Source organism: Gossypium hirsutum, chromosome A05 (assembly GCF_007990345.1).
Source record: "Gossypium hirsutum isolate 1008001.06 chromosome A05, Gossypium_hirsutum_v2.1, whole genome shotgun sequence".
NCBI classification, from domain to species: domain Eukaryota; kingdom Viridiplantae; phylum Streptophyta; class Magnoliopsida; order Malvales; family Malvaceae; genus Gossypium; species Gossypium hirsutum.
The window spans coordinates 45,847,134-45,861,007 of record NC_053428.1 but is presented as its reverse complement, the minus strand read 5'-3'; the positions used below and the strand labels follow the sequence as shown (position 1 = coordinate 45,861,007).

General features: G+C 32.1%; 1 long non-coding RNA gene across 1 annotated transcript; it reads right to left on the bottom strand.

Moving 5' to 3' along the window:
- Positions 1-10,036: 10,036 nt before the first annotated feature.
- LOC121229155 (uncharacterized) lies at positions 10,037-13,024 on the bottom strand. The gene is made up of 4 exons (XR_005926784.1): positions 12,827-13,024; positions 12,182-12,262; positions 10,236-10,500; positions 10,037-10,164 (listed from the first exon to the last, which is right to left on the bottom strand). It is a non-coding gene; the product is annotated as an uncharacterized lncRNA (long non-coding RNA).
- Positions 13,025-13,874: the final 850 nt, after the last annotated feature.

The window sequence follows — 13,874 nt, the reverse complement described above, 5'->3', positions numbered from 1 at the left end:
CACACAGGCGTGTGAGCCCTGAATGTATAAAAAAATTTTATAGTTCCGCGAAAAATTGCTCTTGAGTCACCGAATGAGTTCTAATTTGTTTCTAAAATTCATATTGGGCCTCGAGGGTCCACTTAAGGGACAGTTTGAATGTTTTTTATTATGAATAGTAAGTTTGACTTGATTTAACTATACTTATTCAGAAATTCTTGATAATACTCTGGAACCCTGTCCCGGTGATGGATATTGGTTAAGGGTGTTACATCAGTTGCCTTGATTTACCTGGAGAGAGGAACTTTATCTCAGTGATTGGATAGAGTAGTGTGTAATGCAGAATGGGAATCTTTTGCACCTACTTATTCCGTTCAAAATATGCATAGGTTAAAATCAGATCACTGATTGATCCTAGTTTCTCTTAGCCAAAATATGATTAGTGGGTGTCGCCCCTTTTTGGTGTCTTAAGAGTTGGATATTGCATCTTGAATCTAGAGTTCTTGTTATTGAAAATTGGCAAGTTGATGGAAAGGTAGTCGAGAAATTGGATAATTTCCATAAAGTTGTTCAAGAGTGGAATAAAAGCATCAATGGGAATATTTTTGTGTGTAAGTGTAAATTAATTTTGGAATTGGAACATATCCAACGAATACTAGAGTTTTGATAGTCTTCGAGGCTACGCGAGTAAGAATTAGAGTTACGAAAACATATAGAGGAGGTTTTGAAACATGAGGAACTCTTTTGGTTTAAAAAATCGAGAGTGGTGTGGTTCCGTAGTGGGGATAGGAATACAAAATTTTTCCATTGTCCCACTCTTTCTAGGAGGAGGATGAGGAATAGAGTCAAAAGTCTTAAATTTGCTAATGGGGATTAGTGTTTTGATAATAAGGCGCTAATACAACATGTGGTGGGCTTCTTTAAACATCTATATTCTGTTGGTCGTTCCATGTCGAGGTAAATTCCCTCTGTTGTCAATGGTTGATAAGGAGAGTTTGTTGTTAGAAGCATCTAATGAAGAGATTTGTAGGTCAGTTTTTAATATGGCTCCATTAAAAGCCCTAGGTGTTGATGGATTTCAGGCGAAGTTTTTTCAAACGCAATAGGAAGATATCGCTTCTTCAGTTTGTTGAATGGTTCGGAATGTTTTGGAGGGCTAACTGCTGGATTCGAATCTAAACAAAACATTGTTGGTTTTGCTACCCAAAGTTCAAAATTCAAGTTGATCACTCAATTTAGACCAATTAATTTATGTACGGTGCTTTATAAGATAATTACAAAGACGACTATTAATAGGCTTATACTGTTGATGCCAAAAATAACCAAATAGAATCAAGCTAGTTTTGTTATCGGTCGTTCTATCTCAAATAATATTGTCATTGCACAGAAAGTAGTGCATTCCATGCAGAAGTTGTAACGACCCAAAATTCGTGGGCATCGGAAAAGTATGTTATCGGGCCTTCGACGTAGTGAACCGGGTTTAAAAATAATTATTAGAAATATTTATGAGTTTAGTGGTGTGTCTAATTATTTTTTAATTAGGTGAATTTAGCTTAATTTAGAGTAATTAGCAAAAATGACTAAATTGAATAAGAGATAAAAGTTTAAATCTAAAGCAATAGAAAGTAAAAAGGGCCAAAATGGAAAATATGCCATTAAGTAATGGTTGAGGCTGCATAAATGAATTAAAAATCTAAGATTTTATTTAGATTATATATATTATATTATATAATTGATTATTATAATTATTAGTTATTATTATTGATATTAAATTATGATTATTATTATTAAAAATAAATTAAAATAAAGACAAATGTGTGGTGATTAAATTATACAAGTGTAATGTATATATTTATACATTTGTAATATATTTATTTAATTACTTTTCATTTAAGTAAAAAGATTTTTATTATATTAAAATATTAAATTATATAAAATAAATAAAATAAGGACAATTGGATGGTGATGATAATAGGCAAGTGTAAAATATATGCGTGTCCAATTGTAATATATATATTTGTTATTAAATAAGATATTTATTATAATAATAATTATTATAATAATAATTATTATTATTAAGTTAATAAAATAAAAGAATAAAAGAAACAAAACAAAGTAAAGAAGAAACAGAGTCCATTTCGAAACAGAGCAGGAAAGAAAAAAGAAAGAAAGAAGAAAGGGAAAAATTAAGGTTTTAAAGCTTAAAGCTTAATTGGTAAGTTTAATTAAGTCCTTTTCTTATAAATTTGATGTTTTTGGAATCCTAGAGTGAAATACTCTTGGATTTAAGTTGAAATTTTGAAAGTTAATAGATTTTTGAGTAGGGTTTATGTTGAACAAATGATAAAATTGGAGGTTTATATGATAGAAATTTTAATTGGAATTGAATAAAGGATTGAATTGTAAACTAAGCTTTAAGTTTTGAGTTTTAGGGATTAAATTGAAATAAATTCCAAATTATGAAAATATGATAAAAATTAAATAATTAAATGTGGGTTTGGCAAGAAATTGAGTAGCAAAAAGGTATGAATTGAGAAAGAAAAATATATAGGTTTAGTTAGGATTAAATTTGAAATTAAAGTAAAAGTTAAATAAAAATTTTAGCATTTAAATTGTGTTATGGTAATAATTGTGGAATTATTTTAATTGTTTGTAGCTAATATCGAGCCTGAAGCATCGGCCCAAAAAGGAAAAGAAAAGATCATCGAGGATTAAATTCGAAGAAAATTTTGGTTTGTATCACTATAACTCAAGCTTTATAATTAATATGTGTTTAATTTAATATGTATGTATGGTAAGTATTTTAAGGTAAGTGTTTAATGAAATGATAAAATTTGTGATTGGGTATTAAAATTGAGATTGATACTGACTTGGATTATAGGTTACTGAATATTGTTTTGAATACCGAATTGAACTGTGAAATTACTGAATATTGTTATGTATACTGCATTGAACTGTAAAATTTCTGATGAAACGAATTACTGTATTACTGTGAAAAATTGATCGAAATAATAAATTATAATGAATATTGAATCGAATGGAAATTGAACTGAAAAATTATTTGAGTACCCTATTAACTAGATGGACTAGTCGGATATAGTTGACATGCCATAGGATATGGAAGAGTACGGGTTTTTGCCGGCTTACTGATTAGGCACTTATGTGCTGACTACTGTTACTGTTACCATTACTGTTACCAATTCGACACTTTGTATGTCGAATACTGTTACCGTAACTGTTGTAGATTCAGCACTTTGTGTGTTGAATACTGTTACTGTTACTGTTACTGCTACCGTTACTGATTACTGTTTAGGTACTGTGTACCATTAAGACACAATGTACCGTACTGGTGTGTTGGTTGGAATCCGTATATCCGCCGAGTCTGAGTCAAGTTAATAGGGACAAATGAAATAAATTTATTGATTAAACTAAATTTGAATGATATGGCATATGTGAAAGGTAGAATTGAAATAAAGAAATAAGAATGGTATATATATATTCAAATGATAACATAAAAAGATTGAATTGTTCATTAAGTGATGATAATTGTAATGTAAAAGTATGTGTCTGATTTAATGTATTTAATTATGAACTGAATTATAGTGATACCACTGAGTATATGCATACTCAGCGTACGGTTGTTTCTGTGCGCAGGTTGTAGAGGTCAAGTACTGAACCAGCATCCAAAGCCAGACTCGACTTCAGTAAACTTTTGGTGATGCATATTTTCTTTTGGTAATGTGACATGTACATAGGATGTGTATAAATGCTATTATGTTTTGAATATAAATGGTTAAAAATGTTAGTATTACAAGTCTAAGAATTATAATGAAAAAAGTTTATCCATTTCAATTTAATTAGTACATTGATAAATTTAAATTGATATTATATTGATTGAGTTTGATTAGAAGGTATTTAGAATAGAAAATGAGTATGTGAAATGAGTTGGTTGAATTGGTTATATTTGAAATGGATACGATTTTAATTGCAGGAGGTTTTATGTAAAAATAAACAGAAATGCTGTCGAAATTTATAAAAAAAAATTTGGAGTACTTGAATGAGTCCCGTTTCACTTTTAATACATGTTTTAGACTTCGAGAGTTCATTGTAGGGACTTTTACTATGAATGTTATTTTATTTGTGAATTATTCGAAGTTGTTTGATATATCCGGTAATGCCTCGTAACCTTGTTTCGACGACGGTTTGGGGTTAGGAGGTGTTACAGAAGTCTAAGGGGAAAATGTATTGGATGTCTTTAAAGATTGATTTAGAAAAAGCTTACGATAAGGTTAGACGATATTTTCTGGAGTATACCCTAACAGAGGCGAGTTTTCCAACTTTGCTGGTTTTGGTAATCTTGAATTGTGTGTCCTTGGCTTCATTTCAGGTCTTATGGAATTGTAACAGCCGGTTTTCAGTGAAATCGAAATAGTGATTTCGGGACCACAAATTTGAAGTTGAAATAATTATTTTATTATTATTTTAAGGTCTACAACAAATTGTATGATTGTATAAAAATTTCGTTAATAAATTTAATAGTTTGCATGCCCAATTTGTTAAAAATAATTAAATCGCGTAAAGTGAAAATGTTGTGTTCTAATAGCTAAAGGTGTCTAATAGCTATAGAACCTTAAAGTGGAGGTCCTTATGTGGTAAATATACCATTGTTAGTATGAGTGGACAAATATGAGCACTTATTAATAGACTTTAAAGGTTTTATATTAAGGTTAATTAAGTAAATTAGTAATTAAAAGTAAAAATTAAATAAAACAAATGAAGGTTATCATTCATTCATCTTCTCCAACCGAAAATTAGGGTAAGAATAGCCATTAAAGAGCTCCAAGCATTCGGCCAACTTATCCTAGTGCATGTAAGTGCATTTTTGTCCTGTTTTTAATAATTTCTACATTTTTGGAGTCGTTGTAGCTTAACCTAGCTAGCCCAGGGACTAATTTGTAAAACTGTTAAAGTATTAGGGTTTTACCATTGATGAATGTGTATGTGTTTTGATGTTTGATGGTAGGAAATGAATGGTTGTTGTTATATAAACAAGTTTTGTAAAGTGATTTTGGTTGAAAATGATAAATAGGGATTAAATTGATAAAATGTGAAAATTATATGGTAGAATGTGTGGGCTGCTATAAGCTTGTATGAAATTCGGCTAGCATAGGTGTGGATTAAATTGCATGAATTTGCATTTTTATGAGCTAAGGACTAAATTGTAAAGAAGTTAAAATATTAGGCGTAAAAGTGTAAACTTGATAAAATATGTATTTTGGGCTGAATTGAATAGAAAGAATACTAAATAGATTGAATTTGATTATTTAGATCAAGTTAAGCCTCGTACGGATCTAGATCGAGGGAAAGATAGCCGATCTTATTTCGTCATTTTTGTGATCGAGGTAAGTTCATATGTTAATAAACATTAAAATAATTGTGTTTTAAATACTTTACTTTATTATTGTATTCTTGATGAATACAACTTCACAGAAATTTTCGACGAGTTATCGGCAATGTATGAATAGATAGGATACAAATGACATGTCATTATGGGTTACTATGTTTTGGGTGCTAGTCTTGTACGTTCTACAGGTGGTTGAGTTTTTTCAGCATGTGTTGCGGTTACTCATCAGCTTGTGTGAGCAGCATCTTGTAGTTACGTCTTGACCGTCAGCTTGTGTGAGTAAACCCAATGTTAGCTCGAGAGTGAGCATCTATATGAGATATGAGATAGAGATGGTTTCGACCATGTATTGACACTTAGTGTGCGAGATACCCGAGTATCCGATATTATTCCAAATGGTTCAATAGGCATAGTGATGTTACGAAAGTAGGTGAATTAAATATGAACCAGTACAGGTATGTACGTAAATCATATGAGAATTGAATCTATAAGATTTGTGATTTTATATCTAACCTTGTGAATGAATATGTGATAGGTTTGTGGATTAATATGAGTTATATTATGATATGTTTAATTACTTAAATTGTGTTTATATGGTAAGTTGAGTTTTATGCTATATGAACTTATTAAGCTTAATGCTTTACTCTGTTTACTTTTCCGTGTTTTATAGTAATTTGGAAGCTTGCTCGGATTGGAAGTAGTCAGAGATCTCAACACACTATCCAACCATTGTTTTGGTTCCTTTGAACTTTATGTATTTTGATTATATGGCATGTAGAGGTCTTTTGGCTAATGTAGCCTTTACGTCTTAATGAATTTTGGCCATTTGAATTGGCTTGTAAGTAGTTATATATTTTGAAATGTATATATGTAAATATGGTCTTGTGAAATGTAGTGTTTAGTTGCTATATAATTGCTTTTCTTGTGAGATTGTGTTTTGGTACCAAATAGTTGAAATTGAGAATGTATTAGCATGCTAAGCATTAGGCAAGATAATGCATATAAGAAAGTGACCATTTAGGTGAATTCTTGAAGGTGATATTGGTATGTATTGAAATAACAATTTGTGATGTTTATGAGCATTATTGTTATTGGTATTGATATTGCATGATTTGGACTTGGTTGAGATTGGTTTGAATACTTATTGATGATATGGTCATATGCTATTTGATGTGCTTAGGTTGATGCAAATTTGGTGAGAAAAATTACTTGGAAAATAGCCTATTTTTGTCCACACAGGCAGAGACATGGTCGTATGCGACACATGGCTAGGTGACACGGTCGTGTGTCCCCTGATATTTATTTAGAGACCAACTCAGTAGCTTCATACAGCCTAACACATGGGCATGTGACTTGGCCGTGTAGCAAAAGTCAGTATACCCTCCAATTTTCACACGGCCTAGCACATGGCCTCGCACACGGGCTTGTGAGGCCTTTTTGAAAGGTACACAGGCTAGTCACAAGGGCGTGTGCTTGGCCGTGTGACCCAAGTCAGTGAGTTACACGAGGTCAGACACGGGCTAGGACATGGCCATGTGATCTTATTTCAAATGTCCATACGGCCTGTGACACGGGTGTGTTTCTTAGTCGTGTGAGACACACGGCCTGGCCACACAAGCATGTGTCCCCTGCACTTTGAAAATTTCTATGCTTTTCAAAAAAAATTATTAAGTATTCAATTTAGTCCCAAACCACTTCTAATGCTTGTTTTAAGCCCGAGGGCTTATGTTAGGGACTATATGACTGTATTTGAATGAGTTTTGTTTAGATTTGAGAAATGAATATGAAATGTATGGTTATTTAAGAAATAAGTCTGGTAATGCTCGTAACCCTATTCCAGCGACGGATATGAGTTAGGGGTGTTACAGGAATGAAGTGGTTACTGAGTATTTTAAGCCTTCATGTGGGATAAGGCAATGTGACCCTCTTTCACTGTTTTTATTTGTCTTGTGTACGGAAAGGTTAGGACATCTTATTGAAGTTGTTGTGGAACAAAAGAAATGGCGGCCACTATTTCTATTAAGGAGAGGCTCGGCCTTGTCACATTTGTTTTTAGTAGGTGCCCTTATTCTTTTTTCTGAGGCAGATAGAGATCAAATGGCTATCATTAATGAAATTTTGAGTATGTTTTGTCAATTCTCGGGACAAAAGGTCAGTGAAAGTAAATCACAAGTCTATTTTCCTTCTAATATTCCAAATGGATTAGTAGCTACATTATTCATAGATTTAGGCTTCAACCGAGTCGAGGATCTTGGATTTTATCTTGGGATGCCTATTTTGCATAAAAGAGTTACGACATACACATTTGAGTTTGTAGTTAACAAAGTTCGGAGTAGAATGAATGGATGGGATGCAAAATGGTTGTTCTAGGTAAGAAGAATAACATTGGTAAAATATATTTTACTTACTATACCAAACTATTTCTTGAGTGTTGTTCATGTTCCTGTTTTCGTGTGCAATGAGATTGAAAAATTAACATGCAACTTCATATGGGGAGTTAATTCGGATGTGAGGAAACCGACTCTTTTGTGATCATAGGAAAAATGTTGCCAACCTTTATGTGCGAGTGATTTGGGATTGAGGAGTTTATCTGTTCAAAATAATTTATTCTTAATGAAATTAGGATTTCAATTACACACTAATACAAATTCGTTGTGGGTTAATCTGTTTAGAAACAAATATAATATTCATGGGGTATTGCCAACATCGATTTCAAGGAGTAATTGTTCGTTTGTTTGGAGATCTTTGATGAAGATTTGGCCAGATGTAATCATCAATGTTTATTGGTCATTAGGTGATGGCCAATTAATGAACTTCTAGAATGATGTGTGGATTAGGTAGGTTGGTCCTCTTAGAATTTTTTTCAAAGGTAATGGCAATCTGGATGACACACTACATGTTTGTAATTTGGTAGACGAGTTTGGGAATTGGGATTTGAATAATTTAGATAGCTTAGTTTCTTATTAGATTCTATTGTAGATAGCGGGTTTGATGCCTTCTTCATTAGATGTAGGACCAGATCATTTAGTTTGGAAATGGATGACAAAAGATTCTTTTTCTATGGCTGAAACTCATATGAATCTCTATCCAAATGAGGTTGGCAAATTCCCTAAAGTGTGGAAGATGATTTGGAAGGCTAAGGCACCTCAAAAGGTGAGAGTGTTTCTCTGGATTCTTTGGCAAGATGGAATTCTGATGAATGGGGAATCAACAAGGCAACGTATGACTAATGATGGGCACTATCCATGATGTGGTAATGCTAATGAAACTAGTATCCATGCAATTCGTGATTTCTACTTCTCTAAGTCGGTTTGGCTTTGTATTGTGCCAAGACATGCTTAAATAGATTTCTTTTCAATGAATCTTAAGGATTGGCTATTGTGGAATGTGTAAAACACAAGTTTCTATGATGTTGGGGACTTTGATTGGCATATGCTTTTCTGTATTTTATGCTAGTTGTTATGGAAAAGCTATGTTTTTTCTAATGGCCATAATTGTGCTTAAGATATCGTTGATATATGATTTACTTAGGCAAGGAGCTTTAATTTGCCGTCTTTAATTTGATATATGCCAATCCGGCTGTCACTGCAATACGTTGGTCGCCACCAGGGAGAGGTGGATTAAGCTCTACATGGATGAAGCATTACCTTCATTAAGGTTAGACACTTTTATTGAGGGTGTTTAAAGACACTGATGCAAATTGGTCGTGTGGTTTCTTAGTACGTATAGGTAAGGACACAATTTTTAAGGTTGAAGAAAAAGTTGTGATGCAAGGTCTTCAAATAGCATGGGAAAACGATTATAGGAAGCTGGAGTTGGAATGTGACAACGTGCTTTTGATAAAATTAATTTTCGTGGGAGGAATGACTAATAGTAATTTGGGCGAGTTACGCTTAGTACATAGTTTGCTCAGACAAGATTGGAAAGTAAGATTTTGCCACATCCCAAGATTTCAGAATAAGGTTGCGAATCATATGGCCAAAATAAGTTCCGTTGTTATGGGTAATGTACAACTATTTTGGGGGCCCCCTGATGTTGTAAGGAATATAATATTAGTTGAGCGTAGTACTCGTTTCTAAGTTGATAGTTCTTTTAAGTTTGTAATTATATTGCGTTGATCATTTCTACCAAAAAAAAGATGTACATATATATTTTTGATAAGAAATTGTTTATTGTGAATATTGAGGCTCCGTTTGTTAGCCAGTAAAATGCTTTCCGGAAAATGATTTCTGGAAAATGATTTACTTTTCTAAAAATGATTTACTTTTCTGGTGTTTGGATGAATCTGTGTAAAATATTTTCTGTTGTTTAACAGATTTCCTAAAAATATTTTCTGGAAAAGCTGTTTTTACATATATTAATAAATTTATATATATTAATAAATTTATATTTTAAATTATTTTTACATATATTGCAATGATTTATTTATAAATAAATAAATTAAATTAAATATATCAATTACATGGTTTAATTGTTCAAGATTGGCAATCATCCTGTAAGATTCATTCACATCAAATGTAAATGGTAAAAACTAATCAACATATTTGTAGTTAAATAACCAAGTAGCAACAGCTTGTCTTGTAACATATTGAAGCCAAACAATATATAGATCATGCAGAAAAATATCTAATCTGAAATGAAAACGCACTTTCGTCCACATAAAAATGGATCATATCTGATTGTATCTAATGAAAAATCCCAATACAAAATGAAAGATAAGGATAATGTTTGTAGTTTTAACAATATCCTTAGGCATTCCAGTGCCATTGTAGATCCAACAACTGCCAAAAAGTGAAAAGTTTAGTACATGAGCCGCTCCTTTCAAAATAAATATTTAAGGATCAAGCAATACCTACTAAAGGAATCATACAAAGATGGCTCTACTCGCAAATGACTAACGCTTATCTCTATCCTCATTGCTCATCATTTCACTTTCCCTTCTTCTTGCCCTTTTCAAATAACGAAATTGTTACAATGGCAGAAAGGAACTGGAGGAAAAAGTTCATGATGCAACGAGATCAGGTGTTTCAGCCTCAATTGATAACCAAGCATTATGTACTTTGCCCATCTAATTATCCAACAGCTGCAATGACCAGACTTGTGAACGCCAAAGAAGCCTGCATGTATCCGAGTGATTGGTGTCAACCAGTCCGAAAATATAGAAAATTGAAACACCAAACATAGTACTTAATACCAATGCACAACACTTGAATTTCTACGACTGCCTGTCTATAGAAAGAATATATCTGATTTGTAGTAACAAGCCAAAGAAAACTGCAAAAAAATAAAAATTATCCAATAAATTGTTCAAATACCATATGCATCCAACAAACTATAAAAACCTGATTGTAACAATGAAACTATAATCAACAAATGCAAAAAGAAATGATACATGAGAAAAGTATAGACTATCCTATGTTACTAAGACTCGAACATGAGTGTAGGATACAAATATGTTTCTAACACAAGAAAGTTAAATTTTTTCTAAGTTTTTATGTGTACTTGGAAGGCTCTAAAGAAAAAATTGAATAGTGGGAACGACATACTATTACCAAGTTACCATTCCAACATTATCAAACATCAATTTCATATCTATATATATATAAGCTACATACAAACAAGAGATGCTTATCAAAATTTGAAAATATCCATTAAGCAATAAGAAGCACTCACATAAAACATGTCCAAAACCAAGAATTGCCCTTAAACAACCTCAAAATAAGCACTAAATAATCTAAAAAAATTAAAGAACAATCCGTTTACAGAACATATTTAGCATGCCTTCCAAGTAATAGGACTATCAATCAAATATTCTCTTTCACACATACGCACATATATAGCATAAAAATTCCACATACACACATATATAGCACACAATAACCTGAAAAGCCTTAAACCATACCATACAAGCAATAAAAGTGAACAGATAGAAGGTTTGATCACTCAAACTCATCTTTTGAGTTGGAATAAAATTTGGAACGATTGGATGACCAATCCCCACATTGTAATTCTCATTGGGTTCTCCATCAAGATTAGATTTAGAGGTTTGAGGCAATCCATTGGACTCAAAATTGAACTCCTTTGTAGTTGAATTAGTATAAGGAGTGGAAGAATGAAGTGAGACAAAAGAAGAAGAAGAGGATCTTGAAGAAAAGGGAAGAGAAGAGGGTGCTTTGAAAAATGAAATTTGGGCTTTTGTCTTACAATGGAAAGAAAGGAATTGGAGTGAAGAATTTGATGTGGGGTTTGCATTTAACAAGAGATTTTCTTTCATTTGAGGGGATTTTCTTGAAGAACAAACGGTATTCTTGCCCATACAATTCTTCATAACGAACCAAATTCCCAAAGTTGAAGGATTGGAGGATATAATAAAGCCATTCCACCTTGGTCCCCAGAAGACACAATTTGTAAATGATGCCAACAGTCATCATCTCAAACATAACAAAATAGAAACATCAAAGCAAAGAAATTCGAAGGGAAAAAAAGAAAAAGAAAAAAACTACAACACACAAACTCCCTTTTAAATCAATCTAACACAATGAAAAATAAGAATGTATTCATGTAATTGCAATAGCATGAAAAGAAATGCAAAATGAAAAGAGGCTCTTAATAGCAGGCACTTTTCAGTCATTAAACCTCCACATACATTAACATGAGTATCTAAACAAGGCCTATGAACCTTATCTTTGTGCAATTAAAAGCACATTTTCTTAATCAAGACTGCATCGATCATTTCCATAACAATTGGACCAGCTGCAATATATAATGAATTTAAGAAACTTATAAATATGTGCTTACAATTGGATGAGCAAGGAGTTGTCCAAAGTTGTAGATGTTATCTCCCAAAAGAGCAGAAAGGGACAGATCAAATGCCAAATCCTATATCAAAAGAGTTCAAATAAAATTAAATGAAATGAAGTCAATGTAAAAATATATTCCTCGCAAATTCTTTAGCTCATTTCTTTCCATCAATTTTATGACTGGGGTGTAAGGGGCTGGAAAACAGAATATTTCAGCACATCAGCCATCAGACTTCGGAGGCATTGTTGTTAGATGAATAGGTTGATAAAACTATAAGATTCAAATGCTTCCATTCAACTAATACAAATAACCTCACCGATTTTACAGAATAGCAAGGAACCATAAGAACAACTCTGATCAATAACTTTTGCTCTCGTCAATCCAAGAACACAAAATTTAAAAAAATGCAAAACCAAATAAGGAAAAAAATGAAAATTTCAATTAGAAAAAAAGAAAAACACAAAAACTTACCTTGGGATTCTTAAATGAAGAAAGGTTCTCGAAAATAAGAAACAATGAAAGGGAAATGGTTATGACTGAAAAAACAAAGAAAGATATGCGACTGACTTTTACCTGGAAGAGAAGATGAAAAACGAAAGAAGGAAAAGGAATGAAGAACGGAAGAAGGAGAAGGAGCCTTACTTGGATGAAGGAGGAACTGGAAAAGGTTCTTGACCAAACTATTGTCAATGGCACTGATTTGCAACCCAAGGGGAAGGGGAAGGGGAAGGGGAAAGGGGAGAAGAAGCGTCATTTTTCGGAAAATGTCTTACTGAATTCAAAAGGATAAGACATTTTCCTAAAAAAACACCTTATTTTCTCGTGTTCTGTAAAATATTTTGCGGTAGGAAATTATTTTCAGCTATCCAAACATCAGAAAAGCCTGAAAACTTTTTACGGAAAAACTTTTACAGGTTACCAAACGGAGCCTTAGTATAATAGAAGTTAAATCATTAAATTATATTAGGTAAATTATATTCACCCAATTATAAAAACATTTTTAGTTTAAGTGATTAAAATAAAAATTTATAATTTAAGCATCCATATTGCATAGTTCGCTCATTTCATTAAAAAATCGGTCTAATAACAAGTTTAGCCTACAATATTTACATATTATATCGATTTCATCATAATTTTTTAAAAAATTAACCCTTAAAATTATAAATATTCTCAATTTGATCTTAATTTTAAAATTCCCATTGTGCCCCTCCCTTGATCCTCTTTGCTGATGTTATTACCTCCAAAACCTCCCAAAGAATTATTCTCTTTTGATTTTTTATTTCATCAACCAAACATTTTCTCGAATAATGGGTACCCTAATAAATTAATAACACATGTTTTCATTTCTAAATTATTTGTCTCATATTTTCACTTTTTACAGTATTTGAAAATGTCCTCGTTCTTAGTTATTTTTGCTCAACTTCCTGATTTTACATCTATTTTGATTTCCTTTTTATGTAAAATTTGAATTTGAATTATTTTTTATTTTTTTGCTCAAGTTCAACAATAGTAGAGAGGGAGAGGGACGATAGTAACTGTAACACCCCTAACTTGCATCCGTCTCCAAAATAAAACTAAGGAGTATTATAGTAAAAATATAACTTAAAAATATTCATTTTTAAAACATTTCATAAATCATATCATAATGCATTCAAACATATGCATTTCATCCCTTGTTCGAGCTCTCGAG